This window comes from Scomber japonicus, chromosome 12 (genome assembly GCF_027409825.1).
Source record: "Scomber japonicus isolate fScoJap1 chromosome 12, fScoJap1.pri, whole genome shotgun sequence".
NCBI lineage: Eukaryota > Metazoa > Chordata > Actinopteri > Scombriformes > Scombridae > Scomber > Scomber japonicus.
The window spans coordinates 7,100,571-7,120,750 of record NC_070589.1 but is presented as its reverse complement, the minus strand read 5'-3'; the positions used below and the strand labels follow the sequence as shown (position 1 = coordinate 7,120,750).

General features: G+C 37.9%; 1 protein-coding gene across 1 annotated transcript in view; it reads right to left on the bottom strand.

Moving 5' to 3' along the window:
- The window catches only part of klhl20 (kelch-like family member 20), a 308,817-nt gene that overhangs the window by 273,581 nt on the left and 15,056 nt on the right, over window positions 1–20,180 (bottom strand). The gene's annotated exons all lie outside the window — the stretch shown is intronic.

Below are 20,180 nucleotides of genomic sequence, written 5' to 3'. Positions count from 1 at the left end.
GGCCTTTAGTCACTACGCAGTGAAATATCTCACATTGAGAAGCTTATTTCACACCAAGGTTAACAGCCTCTGCAAAGAAACACTCTCATGGAGCAGATATGATTTACAGTTGGCAGGGCCGGCAGGGATTTCTGCTTCGGACAAAAAAAAGACTATTGCAGCTTTAGTGGCAGCCCTATTAGTATCACAGTCCTATTCAACAGAAGTGAGTGAGGAAGTTTAGCCTGGATGCAAGCTGATCTTCAGAATGCCAGGCACAGCGCCAGAGCAGACACATCAACGAGACGTCTACAATAAAAACCTGCCCACACTCTTTTTATCTGCAGCTCTACATTTTAGACAAATTGGTTCCATTCCTCAAAGTTGACTTCAGCTAAAGTCATCACACTGGAAATATCTGAGCTCCTAAGAACTAAAAAGCTCAAGCTGGTTCTTTTCTATGCTCCATTCTCAATAGAAGCATACCATATCTTCCTCCGTACATACTCGTAAGAGGCTGTGGGATGACTTTATTTGGCAATGTTAGAAAAATGAAAAAACGGTTTTACAGTAAACAAAATTTAGCAATGTTTTTACCATGATTGGTGAGGATGCTGAAGAGGCAATGTGAAATCCAGTATTTTCTCCTATCTGTTTAGAAAGAACATTTCACTTGTCCAAAATCATACATCAGTTTCATTATATTTTCAATTTCAATATTGTTTTATGTTCTTTCCTTTGAATCAGTTGAGGTTTTCTTTTAGTCCTCCTCCAGTGCTCAGCCAGTATTTACTGCAGCCTTCTTTCATAACCACTTCACAAAAAATGGAGCTCTCTTTTAATATTTTTTTTTCTCCAGGATTCAACACAGAGGAACCAAGAGATTTGGATTTAAAATAACATATGTTTGAAGTATATTTTAAAAGCTGTTTAGGGGTTTGAATTAGTGCCAGTTGTACTTTTCTCTTACAAATCTAATGTAATCAAGAAACCGGTTGTGGTGCTTAAGGATTAGTGGACTGATCAATTAGTTGATCAGTGGAATCATAAACAATTTTGATGAATGATTCATTAATTATAGTCATTTGTTTAACATTCACTGCTTCCAGCTTCTCAAATGTGAAGATTTGTTTCTTTTTCTCTCTTTCTGTAAATCGGGATCATTATCTTGGGCTCCAAGAACTTATTATCAATTTTTTGTATTTTAGACTCAACTTTTAATCAATCAGTTGAAAAAAAACAGTACATAGTTCTAAGACAATAGAGGAAGCAGATATGCAGTTTGTCCTGGTAAGAAGTAGAAGCACAGATACTTGTGTAAAAAAAGACACTGGTTTATGTAGAAGTACTGATTCAACGCCTTTAGTCAAGTAAAAGAAAGGAAGTACAGGCTCTGAAATGTACTTAAGTACAGAAGTAAAAATGAATTTTTACCATCAATGACACACAGTACCTCTTTTGATAACTCGCAAAATGAAAAAAGCCAAATTTCAGACAGAATATTAGAGCTGTCAGCGTTAACGCATTAATTGCTCTTCACAGACTCACTCACTGTCACAGATTACTGTTATAATCAACCTCTGTAAACTGTGCAAAGTGCACAACATGTGTTTGTATGTCAGGAGTCTTCCTGCTGCTGTCATATTCCTGTACTGTCTGTACATTATGATTTTGATATGAGAAGTCAGCCAGGGCAGCTTTTTTACCAGGGTCGGCACAGAACGCACACACCAAAAGAAAAAAAGAAAAGATGTGTTTTCTATTGCTTATTTCCACATCATGTCTTCTTTTCATAATGTCACCACGGTTGAAACAAGTAACCAGCCTGTTTTGACAGTGTAAGGAGAAGAAAGTACAGATATTTGTGTTCAAATGTAAGGAGTAAAAGTAAAAAGTTGTCAGAAAAATAAATACTCAAGTACAGATACCTGGAAAATATACTTAGTACAGTAACAAAGCACAAATACTTAATTACTTCCCACCTCTAAAGAAGAGAAGGGGCAGGGAGATTTTTTTCAGGAAGGTTGCTTTTGTTAAAAATGATTGAAATAATTTAGTGTCTCTTGTTTCATTGGCATCTTCAACATATTTTGAAGGAATTGTTTTGACATTTGACATTTTGGGAAATATGCACTTTCTTCTGAAGTACCAGATGAGATGCTATCACTCCCTTGTTCATGCTCATTAAAATTTTGAGATTGAAAGTTCAATTTTGATTGTGAACACACACAGGTTAACAAAACAATCTCTCAACAAGTTTCGAGGTCTACAATAATTCATATTCAATTTAAGAGCCAACATGGACTAGAAATCCTTTAATAGCTCATGGAAATACTTGCATGTTTTAATCCATAACTGAAAATAGCCCCAATAAATTCTCTTTATTTTTGAAGAACAGTTAATTGGTCATAAACCAAAGTACAAGACAAATAGACTTTTTCATTAGGATACATCCTCTGGGAATCATGAATGTCTGTAGCAAATTTTGCATCAGTCCATCTTGTAAATGTTGAGATATTTCACAGGATAAGTAAAAACTGACCTGCTGCTGGTGCTAAAATAATAGTAAGGAGATCCACAGTCAGTGGGGTTCATCCTGTGGGGACCATGAATGTCTGTTAAAAACTTTAATGGAAATACATTCAGCGGTTGTTGGAATGTTTCATATATATATATATATATATATATATATATATATATATATATATATATATATATATTGACAGTCCATTTACCAATTGCATATTTTGGATTGGATTTTGCCACTAACATATACAGATGTATTTTAGAGGTAGACATTTTGAGTAAAAAAATAAGTGATATCTGACTACTATTGTTTGTTTATGTAGCTTCAAGATTCAGCAGATGAGAAGCTTTCCAATTGGAACAGAGTGGGTTCATTGGTAAGGGGGCCTTAACGAGACAGGTTGAACTGAAGGTCTGTATAAATGGTCAGTATAAGATAAATGAGGAGGTTTTAAACTGTAAATAATGCAAAGATATTTCTGTAAAGTCCCAGAATAAAAAGCTAGAAATGTGGATGTTATGTTCTCTTTAAAGCTATTCGTCTATGGTAGAAACTGTTCCCATATCTGCACTCATCTCCAAAAACACCGGTTATTGCTTGTGAAGGAGAACAAATTCACCATTTTATTTCACACTATCCCAGATCTGCATGCACTGAGTACAGACAAGATGCCACCAAACATCTATCCCAACCCTAAACTTGTGAAGAAAATCTCTTGTGGCAGGAGTAAAGTCAGCAGGGCTCACAGAGTGCATTTTAGACCAGTAGGCACAGGAAGGGGTGCTAAAAGATTTAAAAACCATCTAGTCACTCTCTATTTGACTTGACACATGACAAAAGAAATGAAAATGCGGTCCACCTACTTCTGCTTTTACCCAGCTGAGAGAATTAAACAGGCATGTAGCACATTTATGAAGATGACAACCACGCAAGCGAGACTGCAGCGACAGACATCAATAGAATTTTCAATGACAGTGATCTTAAAATAGTTTTTGCTTGTTTGGTTGACATTGTCTTTGTAATCTGTTAAACACAAGCAGGAATGGCTGATTCACTGTGGCTTTAAATGTCATGTAATCCCTAAATACCTTCAAACCAGTAAACCTCAAGTTCTGAGAAACACATTCTCCAAACCAACAGCAACAATCCACAAGGTCATTAATTTGTTGTCAGGATTGGTGGACCTCATACTTTATACAATTTAATATTGTATTTAAAGAGCCAGTGTGTGGGATTTAGTGCCATCTAGTGGTGAGGTTACCACTACTCGGCTCGACTCAGCTCGACTCGACACGGTTCCAGGAACAACCTTTTCCATTACAAAAAAGTACCTATTCAAAAAAGTACCTACTCAATGTGGGCGGGGTCGTCATAGCCCACGAAACTACCGTGACTTTGTTTTATATGAAACACAAAACACATAAGCAACGGAGGACATGGAGGCAGTGGTGTACTTGCTGCTGTATGTGGCTTTCTGTCACACACAAAGCAAGAGAAGACAAACGAAAGACTGTAATGCTGTTGCTGGTATTTAAAAATGCTGGGTTTGATTCTTGTGTGGTACGGCTCATGACTCTTCCAGCGACAACTCTTCTGACCAGAATCAGTGGGCGGCAGTCTGTTGACGTCACATTTAGTATCGGCTCAACTCTCTTGGAACCTCAACAGAGCAGGTACTAAAAAAGTACCAGGTACCAGGTACTATCCCTAGTGGAAAAAATCGAGTCGAGTCGTGCTGGAACTGTGTAGTGGAAAAGCGCTAATAGTATATGAGGATATGAGTATATAGGAGAAAAGTGACTGCAAAACTCTGCAAAAGGCCGTCACTAGAACGAGTGTTTGGTTTGTCTATTCTGGGCTGATTACACACTAATTAAAACATACTTATGAACATTAAATTATTTTCTTCAAAATGCCACTAAATTCTCCACACTGCACCTTTAAAGTACATCTTAACTAAAAAGAACACTGTCCAATACTGCCTTACTGTATCTTTGACTGATAGCATCTTCTTTTGGTAGACCACTTTACTACAAATTAAAATACATATAAAACATTTTTTTACTCCAGAAGAATTGGCAGCACTCCAATGACAATGAGCTTGAGAAAGATCTTGCAGGCTCAAAGAATACCGCTTGAGTTTAAAGTGAAAAAATGAGCCAACACTCATTGAAGAGCACGGAGCACAGTTTCTCCCTCAGGTCTTTTACTGCTGATGATATCATTTTAAGAGTTTTTCATGATCACACAATACATTTTATTTCAAATTACTCCAATTAATGTACTGTTTGACAATATATACACCTCAGATTTAGTGCTCTAACTCTAACTGCATCTGTTTTTTATTCAAGATGAAAAATCTGTGTTTGGGCAGTGTTGTAATATGCTATGCTGAGAGCGCTCAGCTTCTTGGTGAAGGTCAGTGTGAATGCCTTGTTTGCTTGGTTGTTCCAGTGCATAACAGCTTTTGCTTTTTGTACTAATGTCCCTTTTAAATGTCTGTTCCAGTGTTAAGAGTCAGGTGCTTGTGCTATTCTAAGTGCTCTAAAGGCACAATCTGTGAATGGTGTATGGTGTGATACATGGTTGACTTTTTGAATACTAGCTGAAAGTGACAAAGCTGAAATGTGGACCAAAGGGACCTGAAGTGATATCGTAGTTAGAGCACACATCTTTAATTTGTGAGACTGTTTGGTTTCTGTTAAATAAAAATGTGCAAGTTTCAACACTAAAAACATACTAATTTACCATTTAGTAGCTGTTCTGGAGCTTTCAATTACATCACAATGGACAAATACAGAAAGTTGAACATCTTGTAATTAAAGTGTTCACATTTCCATTTTTTTCCTCTGCTGAGGACAATTGTGTGACTGAAAGCTCCAGAAATGCTATTAAATGCACCTTGTGGTGAGAAGGTCAAGATTCAAATGTCAATTTAAATATGTGTTGAAATGACTAACAAGGTGGTTTGAATGTGACTGTTGCTCTGTGCTATTGTGCTACCAAACTGTGTGTGTTTGGGGAGGGAACGTGCATTGCGTGTGAGTTGTTGGTATATAGGAAAGGGTCTGTGGTCTTTGTGTTCAGAGCCTATACTCATAATGATTTGTCCAGGCTTAGAGGAGCAGAATCAAAACCTAAGTCACTTGCTTCATGTCATGTGCTTGTTTATAATGATAGTCAAATATTAGTCTTCCCTATCCTCAGCCTTATCCACTGCCTATGCAATAGCACTCCCAAAGAGATGATATTCACATAATCTCCACTGTAGGTTTTCATCACTTATTCATGAAACCTTATTGGTAAAGATGGAGAACCCTCTAGCAAATAGGTCAAGACGTCTACAGTACTCCAAGTTACTGGTATTAATAGTAAGCTTGTTAAGAAATGTGTTGTAGCATGTAAGCTACATCCACACCAAACTAGCTAAATCTAGAAACACAGTTTAAGTGCAATTGTGGGCTGCTTTGGTTAAGATCTTTCAACCACATTGAAAAGCCTAATCAGTGGAAAAAAATTTGTTTCTGAGCTTACATCTTTGAAAAATCTGCACTTAGTATTTTTGCACTTCTACATATTGTACCTTTGTCCTCTGTACCATCATTTATTTGCCAGGATTCTTTTAATATAATGTACTGACTTTGTAAATGTGGTATTACTGCTAATATGTTGAGCCCATTGCGATGGGTTTTATTGCAGGGATCTCTGCAAGGCTAAAGAATATCATTTGGCAAGTGCTAAAGCTGTAAGTGTAGTGTGAAGCTAGAGGGCTCCCTCATAAGTCATAATGCAGCTGTGTGGCAGTAAACATAGGTATATAGTAACACATTATGAGATTATAGGTATTATAAAAGCCCATCTGTTCTCTTCTGTGGTCATGGTTCTGATTGACTGAAGTGCAGTGCTATGGCATACGGTGTTATATAATCATGTATGTCAGTCAGTGTTAGCAGCAGCTCAAAGGGTCGGAGTGATGATGATTACACATTGAGGCATCACTTCGTCCCTGATATGTATTCAAAGAGTCAAATTATAAATGTCAAGGCTCTCATTTCTCAGTTTGTTTGCTTACAGAAATGTGGGGAAACTACACATGTGCATGTAAATGGCTGCAACATGTTTTACCACGCAAAAATATTTGAACTCACAGGGATCAAAACTCAACCTGGCGAAAGATAATCATGTCCCATAAAATAAAGAGCGCACTTGCTAACTGTTCTGGCAATTTTGTACCAAAAGCACAAAGTGGCTCGTTGTCTTTCTGAGAGTTTATTCTGGCAGGCGTCCTTAGCCTGTTTGTTTTATTAAAAAGCACAGAGGAAAGGTTTATACAATATCGTAACATTTCGTCTTCGCACTGGCTGGTATGGGAGAGTTGCCTCTTAACCGGTCCAATCCCTGTATTAGCCGTGCAAAGAGGATTTCAAATGGGCTACGTCCGTTTCTGCTTCTGACGCTAGCTCTCATGTCATGTGCATCGCTACCGATTGGGTAGCGCTTTTGTCCAAGTTAAACCAGTTTCCTCACAACATTTAGCCAACTTGCCTTTCAATGTACTATTCTCTCTTTCAACAGCCCCCCTTCTCGCCGGGTGATAAACACAATCTTGCCTAATTTCAATACAAAAATACTCACCCACGCTATTCAGGGCCATGCTCACGAAAGTGTACCATTGTCAAATGAGATCTTAACTGGAATTCTCCATCTGGGAATTATTTATCTGATTAAAGCTTTTGCTACTGCTGCTGAATCCTGTTTAGAAGTGGGTACTTGTAATAGTACTTAAGAGAAACATGCATACAGGTGAATTTCAGACAGAATGATGACCGTAACTATGGAAACAAGTCATTGGAGTACATCTGAAAGTGGTGCATTACAGTTGAGATATGTGGCACAAGATGTCCCCTCAGTAGTAGAGGATACTGCAGCACTTTTGACATACATCAGCAGGTATGTAACCGTAAATCACAGAAGCTCTCAACTGAGCTTTATGAGTGACAACGGGCGCCTTTAAATTCTGCTGCTGATGGATTTATGTGAAAAGACCTGAAATGTACTGTGGGTAGTTCCTCATCCTCTAGTGGCATTAAAGTGGTATAAAGTGAGCAGAGAGCACAGTGACCCAGTCATTTCTGATGAGTTACAACCACTTATCATGATGGAAAGAATCTCAGCAAATAGGATGTCTTGTTTTCTTTGCATTCATTACAAATGGCTTAAATTCCAATTTGTTTTTCTATTTTAATTCATTACTGTACTTTAATTGCTTGTGTTAAAGTTTTCATCATTTACACAACAAACACTAATAGTTTTTAGCCAGATACTGAATCTTAGGCGCTTTACTAACCACAAAGCAGAATCCCTGCTGTGATACTGCTGATTAAAGGTTCCTAATACATTCAATGTTCCAGCTTTTTATGTACGGGGGGAAAAGGTTAGGGGAGGGAGAGTTGTCTCACTGATTGAGGATCCTTATCATTTGTTTACCAGGGCCAGAGTCTATGATTGCAGTACTAAAAGTGAATACGCTTCCATATCCTCAGCTGTAATGGAAAATAAGTGGTAGAGAATGCATAGTCAATTCTGTTCAAAAAGGCATGATTAAACTTTGTTTGGGGAATCAGAGGATATTGAGATGCCTGTATGTGCACAGCATGAAGATAATCAAACCAGCCCCAAAACTAAGCCGTGTTTTGTTTGCTACTCCCATGTTTTTGATCAGCCCAGCGCTCGCAGTAAGTTGGTTCATGACTAAGGAATCATGCTCTATTACAGAGGTTAGAAGAAACCCCTCTGTTCAGAGAAGAGGTCTGACTTAAGAAGTTCATTCAAAACTTTGTGGTCATGAAGTGCAGGAAAGTTATAGCCAGTATAAAGTCTCATACTCACAATGAAAATCTAACATGCTGATGATTAGCACATTTATTGTTTACAATGTTCATCTTAGTTTGAAGTGTTAGCATGGTAACATTTGCTAATTTACACCAAATACTAAGAACAGCTGAGGTGGGTGAAAATATTATTGGTTTTGTGGCTTTTAGTCATGAACAAAACATTTAACACATTACAAAAGTTCGACCTGATGAGCTCTAGGAAAGATGACAGGTATACTAAGTTGGATTTTACCCTGAAGGGGTCAGGAATCCATCCAATATATGTACAAACATTTCACTGAAAACCACAAATTTGAACCTCATGGTGACACTAGAGGGAAAGACAATCAAAGTCAATCACCAAAGTCAGTAGGATTCATCCTCTGGGGACCATCAATGTCTCTACAAAATTTGGTGCCAATTTATTTTGTAGATGTTGATAATTCATGGGAAAAGTGAAAACCTAAAAAAATATAATAGTATATATATATATAGTATATACTGTATTATATAATCCCTAGCCATTAATGGTTTATCTTCCTTGAAACTTCAGATTACAAGAAGACTCAATGTAAATCTAAATTAAGTTTTGGCGAAAGTTCAGTAAGAAAGAGTTTTTCTCTCATGTTCTGCCTTTATTCCTCCCTTGGTGAATTTCTGCTAGTTCTTCTTGTTTTAATTATCTTCATTACTCCCATTACTCCCTCTTTCCCACTCGGTCAAAGCCCCTATAGTCACAATTCACTGTTTCTGAGCAAAGATCTGTCTGCCCCGAGCCAATCAGTCTCTAGATGCTGTTAAAATAACATCACAATTTTGTCATTCTGTCTTTCAGGCGTACCATTGTACAACTCATTACCACCATGACCTCCGGGATGTCCAGTTTCCAATCAACCACCTGCTGCATTTACCCCACCACCACTATAGCGCCGAGTCTCCAGGGGAACCAGTCCTATCTTCACATCTACTTGCACTAAATGAAGATGCTTCACATTGATTGAGTCTAATTGCCAAAGCCTTTCTGTTGCTAACCTTTTATACACTTCCAAGTGATTTCTCCTTATTGAACTAAACATCGCAACACTCAAGTACTCAAGGTTTCTACACTGTTAAAGTTGCATTAATTGATTTTGGCCACTTGGGGACAAAACAAACTGAAATTGCAACATCTGAGTATCACCTTATAAGGTGGCAAGTGGTGAATGTGTTAGTTATTTACACATCCAGCACACATTAGCAATCATTTGGTTTGGTTTTTCTGGCCACCTGAAGAACATACATGTATTTTTTGATATCACTGCCAACTGCTGAGGGGGATTCCTGGCTCTTTAGCTGCTAATTACTCCACCATGTTCACGAGTTAGTTGCTAATTGTGTATATTTGTCATCCAGTACTCACTACGCAGGTAGTGCTCAGTAGGAAGCAGCTGATGGGGGCTTTGAAACCCTTACCAAAAACATTAAAAGCTGTAAAAGGCCTGTAAAACCTGAGAGATGCTAAAACGCTCTGCAGAGCTGAGAGGAACTGCTGAGTTGAGTGATATCCAGTAATGTGAAAGAGGTCTGGGACATTTGAATAAAACCGAGACAACCATTAATATTATTATAACACCTGTGCTTTTTCCTACTTAAAATATAGGCTATGAAAAAAAGGTCTTTTATGCACTCGTTGAGATAAAAGCAAGCACATCAGAATGAGAGGTCAAATGAATGAAATCACAAACATCAACATGGCCAATTCTTCTCTCTATTGCCTTTATTTGTTTGCCTCTTTAATATCTCTGTTGGCTTTATTCGTGCCTGTTACCTGAAATGAGATACCATTTCCAGGTAGACAGTTCATCAAGACGAATGAGAGTTTTGGCAGAATGCCTCAAGGTGAAAGCGTTGCATAATGTAGATTTCAGGTATTCAATAATAAACCTTTGAGTGTATACGAGATGAGTCACCATCCTGTCATTGTGTTCATTGTCTTGACGATTTTAATTTTTAATGTTTCATTGCCAAATGAAGATGTCTGAAGTTCCTCAAATTAATTCTGCTTCTAAAATCAATGTAATCTTTGTCTGTTCAACACTTTTTTTAAATAAAAGGGAAAACGTTTTAAAAAACAATTTAAACTTTTGGCATAATCAATGTGTTTCTCAAGAATTATTTAAAACATCCTCTGCCTTTTTAGTCTCCAGCAGCTCCCATGCAAATTTTTTTAATCTACAGTCGGACTCCTCGGAGGGAGTTCCTCTTTTCTTATCATCAATGTTGACCCAGACCAATTTGCAGTGGACCGTCTCTAAACCACTAGGAGAGTCGGCTCCTTAATCAGCCTCTCATCAAGATAATCAACACTCATCACTCAGCGACCTTCATGGTGTTCTTGAGGATGAGGAGCTGTGTGGGAGAGTGCCCCAGGATCTCATCTGATAACAGAGCATAGTGCGAACCTGACTTGACTTTTTACCTTGATAATGTTTTTGTAACTTCACTATTTAATTAGTATGCCTTGCTACAGTATGCTTATGTGTAGGTCCTCAAAAAACGACAATAGAAGAGATAAAGAGGAATATGTTCATACTGTACACACACTAATAAAAACAGATTATTTCATAAGCAAAGAGAAGAGGGTCTTATTCAGAAGGAAACATATCTTGGCAGGGTTGTAAACTTTCAAATTCAACTGAACCTCTTGCGACCCTGCATCCTATGGGGACATTATATTTTGGGTTAGCTGGACCTTATACTTCATTCTGCTTAATTTTGACCTGTGCCACCTAGTGGTAACAAAAGCACAATACAGTGTATAAATCAGTGTAAAAACAAGATTGAAGTCCAACTTAATCAACAACTGATCCACAAATAAAAGTGGACCAGGTACAAAACCTTATCAAATTGTATGGTTGAAACTCATTTATTTATCTTCAGTGTTTGTAGTTTGATGTGCCATACAAATTTGACTAATTTTAGTAAGAGCAACAAACTACGACACTGTTAATCAGGAAGTGATCGTTTGAGGACAGGGACTTCATTAACGTTGATGCAAAGGGAATGTGTAAATGTAAGGAAAACAAATAGTTTTATACACTGTTGAATTAATTGTGTCATTCCAATAAAATAAACCCATTGTCCCCATATGAGAGCATTATTTATTACAAAAACTGCTTCCTGGTCAAAGTAATGTTTAGTTTTTGAACTTATCAGGTCCTACTAATCCCAAATAGCTAGGAAAATTAAAAATACATACCAAAAAGGAAGATTTCCCAAAGGAAATCTGGTTTGGAGGAAGGCCAAACATGCCTGGTCACCAGAATACTTTCACCTGGTCAAAAATGTGAGAGGAAACTAGTTTGGAAGGAAAGAAATGGTTGCTAATACTAAATGACTTTATATATCAAAAAAGATAATATAGACAGTAGAAAGTAGACAAGTAGAAACAGTGCTCAATATTAAAAGGACTTACTAATATAGTGTTTTTTTTAACTTATGCAGATTCTGAAAAAATGTTGAACATTCATTCCTGTTTTAACTCTGTTTTGGTTTCTGACCACTCCTAAGGGGAATATCTGGCTTCATATGGCACCTCTCACACTTGTCGTTTCAAATGTCTCATATCTGGAGAAAATCCAGAACTGTACCTCTGTAAGCCCCGTCAAGCAACCTTGAGTGGATCTGTCTTGATTTTCCCAAGCTACATACAAATCAGGATCAATAAAAACTCTAAATACTGTATGATAATCTCAACACTAATACTCATCCCATATCCTACACAACTGAATATATGGTGCAGAATGAATGCATGGGAGGTGGTGACCTAAAGGGTACAGATGTGAGCTTGTAGATAGATAGATAGATCAGAAGGTTGTTGTTCATTGGATAAAGCTGGGTGGGAAAAGTAAAAAACAGCCCTTGGCCCTCTCTCATTACACCACCGAGGCGCTCTTGAGCAAAACCTATAACCCTAACTGCTCCAAAGGTTTAATAAAAGGTTAAAGAATATCTTGGAATGTATGCATACATTTACTTTAGTATAAACTTAGGATCAGATCCTAATTCTGCATCAAAAAAGATTATATTGCCACTCTCTCACGACAGACTTGTGCTGCTTCTCACACTTGTTAGATCCAATTTAGCCTTTTAGATATAGTATTGTATTGTATATAAAAAGTAAGATGAATCAACATAACCTTCTCCCTTTAACTGCATCTTCTGTACCAGTGTATTCTCTGTGGAGGAGCTGATCAATAACAGGACTGAGTGGGCTGAAGCTCGTACTTCTGGCTCAAGTGTTTAAGTTCTAACTGCCAGCGAGATGCTTTAAAAGCCCCACAGACACAACATGTTAAATATATACCATATACATACTGGAAGAGAAGCCAGCTCCAGCTGAGCCACAAGTTAAGATACAGTAAGGCTCAAAGGTTTGAGAACCCTGGAGATAGTCAATATTTATGTAAAATTCATAAGACTGACATTCTAAATAATGTCCTCAAAGAAAAGGAAATTATATATATCCATTGTTTATCTAAAGAAAGTGACTGATAAAGTTAAAATGGCATTGTGCCTCCTTTAGCAGCAATAACTTCAACCAAACAGTTTCTGTAGTATTTAATCAGTCTCTAACATCTGCTGTGAGGGATTTTTGCCAACTTGTTGGATGAACATCTGACATAAACTGTCCACTTCAGGTCCCGCCCCAGCTTTTTAATTGGATTCATTTGCAGACTTTAGTCCAATCCAGAACACAAATATTCATCTTCCTCAGTCATTCCTCAGCTGTTTTACTGGAATGCTTCAGATCACTATCATGCTGCATGATCCATTTTCAGTCAAGCTTTAACTTTACAACTCAAGGCTTGAGGGTATGTTCCAGGGTTTTACAATATCTCTCTGAATTCATAATTCTCTGGTCCTGAGGATGAAAAGAAGGCCCTGATCTTAAAGTTCCTAACATGCTTCAAAGTTATTTTTGGTGGTATGAAGTGTTGACTTTTTTCCAAATGTGGCAGTTTCAGTTGTGACCAAACAGTTCAACTTTGGACTCATCTGACCACAGACTGGACATCCAGTAAGCTTCGGTTTTCTTCAAGTGCTCTCTGGCAAAGTTGAGACAGGAAAGCCATGTTGATTGAGTTTTCTTATTGTGGAAGAATGCACATGTCCCAGGCGCAGTAAGAGAGGTCTCCAAATCTCTGGATGTTATGTTTGGATCGGCTGTTACCTGAATTATTATATTTCATGCGACTCTAGTGTATATTTTAGAAGGTTGAACACTTCCAGGTTGAGTTTCCTTTTGGGTGCTGTTGTAGATGATCTACCTCACGATGGACTGATGGAGCTCAAATTTAGTTGAGATGAAATAATATATATTATTAAACAACACTGATTCTGATGAACTAAAGAAATAATGGTAAAACAACAGAAATCTGCAAGTCGCTGAAGAGGTTCTCATACTTTCAAGCAGCAATGTAAATGCACTTCAAATTGTTTGGACTCTCGCCCAGAGCAAAGTTCTCATGCTTTAGTGTATCTTTTAGAGTAAGGGTGAGTCTTCTGGGACAGACACAACGAGCAGGAGATTGCTCAGTAAAGAATCGCCTGTAGCCGTTGGCTCAGTGTACATTTATGAGACAGTAAAAGGAGAACGAGAAGGGAAGCAGAAGGAGGAGTGGTGCTGAAACACGAGGAGAAAGACAGAGGCAGAGACATGCATGTTTGTGGCTGTCTGTTCACCCTTAGTTGGGATTTGGCACAGAGCAGAGCGGAGCATATAGAAAGCATATTGACCTTTAATTCTTCACTGCTCACTCTCAAGCTGCGCACAGCCTTGTGGGCTGCTGTGCAATGAGAACAAGAGGTCTGCGTAACAAGAAAATATGATTTTATATTGGAAGTTTGTATGAGAGCCTCTTGTGTGTCCCATCTGATTTTAGCCTAATAAATTACTCATTTCTTTTTTGTCCAAAACATGCTGGAATATGATGCACTAATTTGAATATAAAACCCAAACAGAAACATCCATAAAGTTAAGACTTAATACTGTCCTTTATAGGATACATATATATATTTATAGTTATTACAATTATTAACTAAAGATTTGAAGATCACGTAATGAGACATTAACAACTTTTGGATTGCCAGGTTGTGAAAAATCACTTTGACAGGTGAAAGTGCTTACAATGAGCTATTAGTTACAACTTATTAATCTTTCATAAAGGGTGCTTTATTAAAATGACGTTCCACTAAAGCATCTAATGGGTTATTAAAGAGCTGGTAAATTATTTTTTTGTCATGACTGAATAAACCACAATCAAAAGTTTTTAATGGTCAAAAAGTCTAATCTGTTTCATCAGATTTGTGCATTTTGTGTGGTTTGATGAGATTTGATTGACAGCAGCCTGGCTTCACAACTGTCATCAGATAATTATCGAAAAATCCTGATTGATTCGTTTTTTTAACCTCCTGAGCTGAACGGACCTGCTCGGTTTCATGACACTGAATGCATCTCAGTCTTACAGGCTACAGGCACTTTTTGATGTTTAAAATAAGAAAAGTTAATCCAGTGGCCTGCAAACAACCTTTACCTGTGATTCAACCAAATGTCTTCAGTAACGTATTTTTATTATCTGGCATATCATTAAAAAATGTGAGGCTTTCATTAGAATACACCTGAATGGATTTCTTTTGGAAGACATTTCTTCTTTCTTTGCAATCTTAGCTGTTCTTTTAGAAGTTTCATCACTCTGTTAGTCAGTTACTCAGTCCTCATTCATTATTAAGTAAGGAAACCTATTTTTTCGGGGATAAAAATGTGTGTGTCCTGCTGGGACGCAACATGACCGCTCCAAGGTTTTCCTGGCTGTAATCATCCCTCCTGTGTGTACCAGCTGTTAAAAGATCCTCTTATCCACTTGATATGACTCACTCAGACTGCTGAAGCCTCAACTTTTAAATGTCTGTGTGGACATTGTGGTTTTTGTCCCCCATCACTTAACAGTAGAAGTTAAAGCAGGTAAAGTCTGATTGCAGCCTGCAGGATTAACTTTTCTTATTTTAAAAACTAAAAAGTGCCTGTAGCCTGTAAGACTGAGATGCATTCAGTGTCATGAAACTGTGCACGTAGACTTCCTCTCATCTTACCTCTTAATTGATGTTATAATTTGTGTTTGGGGCGTTGCCTTCCTGACACTTTGTGTTACTGCTACTCAGGAAACCAAAATCTGCTTTGGCCCACCACTGGCCTATATCCAACACACCAGACTATAGCAGACTGATCCAGACTAGCCAACGGGCTCATACTGGACCAGTCTGGCCTGAGAGCTGCTAAGCGGAACTGATCCTGGAAGCCAAACTGGCCCTAGTCTGTATCCACATATCACGCTACATCTGTCAGCCATGAATAGGCCAGAGGTGATACTAATGCGTTCCTCTGGTGCCAGAACAGAGATAAGAGGAACACCACACAGTCTACAGGATCAAAATGATGATGAGACAGCATCACACGTCACTGATTAAAACCATGGCAAGCTCATGTTTAATGTCTGATCTGCCTACACATCAGCATCTTTGATCAAACACAGAATAAAAAGCATCATTTTACATAAGCCTGTAGCAATGTGTTTGTGTATTAAATCATGCATACAAAACTAAACCTTAATTCCCACAAAATAACAACTTCAGTTTATAAGCCTCAACTGACTGAAGAAACAAAACTCCCAAACTCCAAATTCCATCTTTCCTCCCTCAGGAGTATAATTTTAGAATGATCCCTGAAGAGAGAGAGAGAACTCTTTCTGCTTGTGTGTTAGCTGACCATCTGAGACTCAACATCCATCTTTCTTCTCTTCTGACATTTGGACAAAAATCATTTGAGCAGATTGGAGCCACAGAGAGAGCTACTGATCTGTATCCAAATCAAAGTCCTCTCGTCTGGCGCTCCACTCTGCTCAACAAAAACCCTGGATCCATTTTGTGAGAGCAAAACTACTCACACACACACACACACACACACGCACACACACACACACACACACACGCACACACACACACACACACACACACACACACACACACACACACACACACACACACACACACACACACACACACACACACACACACACACACACACACACACACACACACACACACACACACACACACACACACACACACACACACACACACACCACTTAGACAGCATAGGCACAGACCCAGGAATAAAGTGATATACATAAAAGAAAATCTTAACTGGCTTTTATTTTTTGAAATCCAGTGAAAACTTAATCTAAAGGACAAGTTTTAATTAGAGCTTTTCTGTAACTTAAAAGGACAAATGGTGCATGAGAGAAGTGCAGCTCTAGCTCCAGCCCGACTGTTAATAGTGTTGTGTTGCATAAATACAAGAGCTGCAGGATTCAGGAGTGAAGCAGCTGTTTTGTTGACGCCAGGCTGAGACAAATCCTGGAGTCCTCTCACCTTATCTGTGCCAGAGCTCCTGCATGCCTCAGTGACATTAGTCGATAAATAAAACATCTTCAGGTCGTATTTTAAAGGCTTGTTGGAGAGAAAAAGTTTGGAGAGAATTTGACAGAGTGATCTAAGCTAAAGATTGGGGACAGGATAGATCACATGATACCTACTAAACCATTTTTTTTAAAAATATACACAATTATGTGGACAAGAAAGTAGATGCAGTTTACTTTAATTAAGCTCCAACATGATGAACCTGAAGCTTTAATAGATGTGGGCTCTGTAAACATGTTTAAATAATTAGTGTCACTTATTTTATTAGCTGTTGGTTTATTGGATTGTATTTAATGTTTCTCTGTAAAGCATTTTGAGCTACATCCCTTATATGAAAGGTGGTATATAAATAATGTGTTTAATTATTATTATTATCTCCATGACAACCGAGCAAACACCAACAGGTGATTGAGACTCTGAGATGCATTTGAGAACCCTGGAAATTGTTAAGGTGTGTATAGGTATGTGGCAACACTGCAGTTTCAAATGAGTCAAAATAAATAAATGACTAAATAAAATGATTATGATTATTATCCTTCTGGTTAAATCTGGTGCAATCAACTTTTTTATTTCTCATAAATATTTAATGTTCATGCACATTGTCTTTTTATAAACTTAACTAAAGTAAAACTGCTTGTAATATATAAGGAAAGTAGCCTTTGCCTTCATGTGTTTGGTCTCTACATTCATATAGTTCATTGGTCTGTGTATCATTGCACAGCTGCAAGTCCCTGCAACGTGATTCATCACAGGTGACAAAACAGTCAACACAAGCAAGTCTACCGGAACTGAAAATCCACCTTTAATTCGTAAAAATCACAACTAGCATTAGCATCTTTGTTGCCGTCATGTACAAATGAGTTTCATCTGAACTTCGTGCCTTCCAGCTGGGAGGCAGAAATTGTGATGTATCCTAGTCAAATCACCACGGTGACTGTCAGCATCTCCTGGGAGTTGCAGCATTATTCACGGTCTGTGGAGCAGCTTCTGGATTTGTCTCAGGCTGGCGTCATTATTGTCTCAGCAAAAATAGATTGAAAAAGTCACTGCTGAAATAATTACTAAGATGGAGTTTGGGGATATTGAAATTTTTTTAAATTCTATGTTATGGTACATTTACCTTTTAATCGTCCCTAAACAGATAAAGATTAAATAAATAGTCTTTTCATCATGGTCTCATATTGTTCAGTAGATCTCACAAAGAACTTGACACAGTTTGAGTTTTTTTCCAGGGAAAATTTTTAATTCTTGTCATAGTGAACACTGTGATTTCAGAGCTGCTGCTGCGTTCACAGCTGAGATCCGACACATGAAAAAACAAACACCAGAGATCACGGCCATGTTTGGGTTGACGCATTGGACAAACTGCATGGAGGCTAACTCCAAACGACATATCTGAATATATGCTACTGACTGAAGGCTGGTTACTTCTGTTCACTATGATCACAATGCATCATTAGTAGTTTACATGACTCAAAGGAAACTCCACTCAGTTTTGAGAGACGAATACAGTCTTGCTGGTCTCAGACGGCCCGGTTTGTATTTGTTTGTGGAAGAATATCAGTGGAGGTAAAATGAGGCTTTTTCCGGTACATTCTCTGAGTCTCTTCCGTGCATCTCCTAATTTAGTGATTTAGAAGATTTCAGATTAATAATGGACTACCTGTGCCTTTGTGAGCTGAGAAATGTGCTGACCTTTATAAGCTAAATAAATCATTTCAAACCTTGGGTGTGTTTCTGACATTTTGGGGAAAAAACATGGTTTAGACAATAATTTAATGTTATATTAAACAGTAACCGCGTTGTCCAGGACTAAAGCAATAATGCATGGACTCTCATAAACTGAGCGCTGTTTCCTTGTAGTTCTTGTAGTTCTTGTGGTAGTGAAAAGTAACATTTTCACAGGGGCAGTTTTCAAGAGGCAGGCACAACAGTTCACGAGTCAGCATCACTTCTCTTCTAGTTTTAAAGTGGGCATTATGCACGATCCATGTCAGCAGAGAAATAAACGCATGAAATGGTTAAATTGAACATTTCAAGTGAGCATCATGTATGACTGCAAAACATCCCACAGCATAGACATTCATTACCAACATAAACACTTGCATCACCGCATAATAAGACTAACAGTGAACTTGTAACGTCCCTCCCTTCTAACTTAGCATAGAAAACTAAACCCAACTAAATCTAGATTTGCCATATTGTTGAACGTTAACACCGATATTCACGTACAGATCTGCTCGCTCATGAAAACATGGTGAACTTTATGCGTAACCACTGCTGCCACTCACTATATAAACTCTTGTTACGGCGATGCATTTGTTCCTCACGAACATGCACACACACACACACACACGTTAAAGTGCACAACTGTGATGAACTGTGTGTTGAAAAACATGTTGCATCTATGGAATAAATCTACTTCTGTCATTCTCAGTGCACGGCCTGAAATGTCAGATTCAAAATTTTACCTATCCCCCCCGTATCTGGAAAGTTTCAACGCCCATATAAAATATAATTAAGAAAAAAAAAAGATAGAATCTAAAATACATCCAATCACAGTGCAATAAATTCTGATATTTATCTAAAACCAATATCACCATCTACGCCTGTGTCACGGCGAGCTGTGGTCAGTTGAACAACCAGGGAGCATTAATGAAACTGCACCTCTCTTCTATCAGCTGCAATACTAAAGTTCTTCCAGCAGGTGGTGCTGTTACACTGTGCTGCATACAATGGTATAATAAGAACACAAAACACTGTGCTGACTGTGAAAGCAGAACAACCAGGGCGTGTCTTAAAACCACATGATTGTATAAAAAAAAAAAAAAAAGGTGCTACAGAAGGTGTTCCTTTTTAATGCATATAGAAAAACTGAATGTATGTGCTCCATCCAAAAAAAAAAAATAAGGCGTTACTGCATTTGCCTTAGACTTAGTTCAGAGGTCTTTGTCAGGGAAAACTCCCTAATTTTTTGCAGGACCATTGATGTAGTGGACGTTCATCGTAAAGTCTGTTAACTGTGAAGCTAACAGAAACCAAATTAGAGACACTGTGTATAATTCTCCTCCATTTCTAATCAGAAAACACATCTTTCTTTAGACTTTCAGAGACATTATGGGGCTTAATAAAACACAGAAATCTACAGGTCCATGTTAAATAATACCCAAACCATTTGTGCTCAATTGCTGGAGAATGTGGTCTTATCTCACATACTGATAAATACAGTTTATATTAACTATTCTGAGCTGAATGTGAAATACACCCCGACTTCAGTGCTGTCT